The following is a 2,181-nucleotide window of genomic DNA, read 5'->3' on the forward strand; positions in this document are numbered from 1 at the left end:
CTGCAGCTGCTCACGTGACCTGGCCCACAGCTGGCCGGAGAGCTTCAGGACGGAGTCGAAACAGGTGAAATTAAGCCCTGTACAAAGATAAGAAGAAGAGGAGTTTGGTTTATTATACCCCAATTTTCTCTACCAACAGGAGTCTCAAACCAGCTCACAGTCACCTTCCCTCCCCCACAACAGACACCGTCAGGTAGGTGGGGCTGAGAGAGCTGTGACTAACCCAAAGTCACCCAGCTGGTTTCATGTGTAGGAGTGGGGAAACCAACCCAATTCACCAGATTAGCCTCCACCGCTCATGTGGAGGAGTGGGGAAATCGAACCCGGTTCTCCAGGTCAGAGTCCACCGCTCCAAACCACCACTCTTAACAGCTACAGTTTCTTGGGAAGGCGGCTGCCGGGTGTGAATGCGAATCTCATAGGTTGGCTTCACAGGCGAGTTTTATACAGACCTTGCAAATAACATGGGCAGACGCCACAAGAACAGGCCTCTTCCATGGAGTCTGCCAGGGCCTTCTGGAGACCAGCCAGCATCAAGGGGTTCCGAGACCACATGGAGCAATCTGGTCAGAGGCGGACAAAGGAGTCAGAGATACACAACCGATTTGGATGGTAGAAGGGCAAAGCCTAAGTCAAGACAATTGCAAAGGGGTCACCGTGTTCGTCTGTCACAGCAAAATAAAGCAGAGGTACCTTAAAGACTTGATTTATTCCAATACAAGTGGGCGGTGACTCACAATAGCCTGTACTGAAATAAATGCCATGCGTCCATAAGGTGCCAGCGAACGTTTGTTTCCACAAATATGTGAATGAGAGCAAGAGTGCAAGAGGGACTTCAATGCCATAGAGTCCACCTTCCAGAGCGGCCATTTTTCTCCAGGGGGAACTCATCTCTGTCGCCTGGAGATCAGTTGTAATAGCGGGAGATCTCCTGCCACCACCTGGAGGCTAGTAATCAAAAAACAGCTTGCAAGTGCTAAGTAGGGAGTGTGGAAATCAAGAAAGTAGCACAAGACAGTTCTTTCTATAATAAGAAGACCAAACTATAGCAATTAGTGCTATTAAGAATATGTATTGGAAACATACAAAGAACAAAATTCTGGAGCAAAAAAGTATCACATAGGTAATTAAGACCCCAACTTTCAATAAGGGCTTTACAATACAAATATGAGCCCAAATTCTCAATCCTTATTCATAAAGTGCATCTTGCTTTTGAGACCTACTGATGCACTTTATGAAATTTCATGTGGACTCTATAAGGACTGAGTATTGTTCCCGTGGTTCATTCATGCACTTTATGAAATTATTTATGTAGACTGAATAAGGATTGAGAATTTGGGCTCATATTTGTATTGTAAAGCCCTTATTGAAAGTTGGGGTCTTAATTACCTATGTGATACTTTTTTGCTCCAGAATTTTGTTCTTTGTATGTTTCCAATACATATTCTTAATAGCACTAATTGCTATAGTTTGGTCTTCTTATTATAGAAAGAATTGTCTTGTGCTACTTTCTTGATTTCCACACCACCTGGAGGCTGGCAACCCTAGGCAAAAGTCAAACTCGCACGCTGCCCATGCAGAAAACTAGCACACTGACAAAAGAGCCCGGATAGGATTCTGCTAGCTTTCTGGCGGTTGAGCACTTAACAAGCACCAAATCGCATTTTTTAAAATAATCAAAATTAGGAAAATAGATATGGCAGGTTTCCTGCGTCGTATCCATTTCTGGGGAAATGAGCTGCTGCTCAGGTTCCTTCTAAACCTTCTTTCTGTTCTAATGGTGGGGGGAGGAAGCTTCTCTTACTGGGTGAGTGCAGGCATATTTCAAGAACCACAGAGAGAGACTCCTGGGGACAGCTGTTTTCCGAGCCGGGAGTGGCTTCCGAGACAGCAAAGGTTGCACTGCAAGAAGGACAGCGGCTCAAGGACAACAGCCTGTCGAAGAAATAGCAAGCCTTGTATTAATGACAGCAGCACGCCGTGCTCACTAGCAAACATTTTCAATGCAAAAATAATGAGGGATGTTTGTTACAAATACACATGCTTTTCTGTTTGTGATAGCAGCACTACAGCTTTGCTGGTTTCCAAGCAAGCAGAAGAAGAGCTGGTTTTTACATGCTGACTTTCTCTACCACTCAAGGGAGAATCAAACCGGCTTACAATCACCTTCCCTTCCCCACA

The 2,181-nt window shown here is 45.0% G+C and overlaps 1 long non-coding RNA gene across 1 annotated transcript; it reads right to left on the reverse strand.

Annotated features, from left to right (window-relative positions):
- Positions 1–1,936, reverse strand: LOC130492738 (uncharacterized). The gene is made up of 3 exons (XR_008933889.1): positions 1,805–1,936; positions 453–563; positions 1–77 (listed from the first exon to the last, which is right to left on the reverse strand). It is a non-coding gene; the product is annotated as an uncharacterized LOC130492738 (long non-coding RNA).
- Positions 1,937–2,181: the final 245 nt, after the last annotated feature.

Source organism: Euleptes europaea, chromosome 21 (assembly GCF_029931775.1).
Source record: "Euleptes europaea isolate rEulEur1 chromosome 21, rEulEur1.hap1, whole genome shotgun sequence".
Taxonomy (NCBI): Eukaryota; Metazoa; Chordata; class Lepidosauria; order Squamata; family Sphaerodactylidae; genus Euleptes; species Euleptes europaea.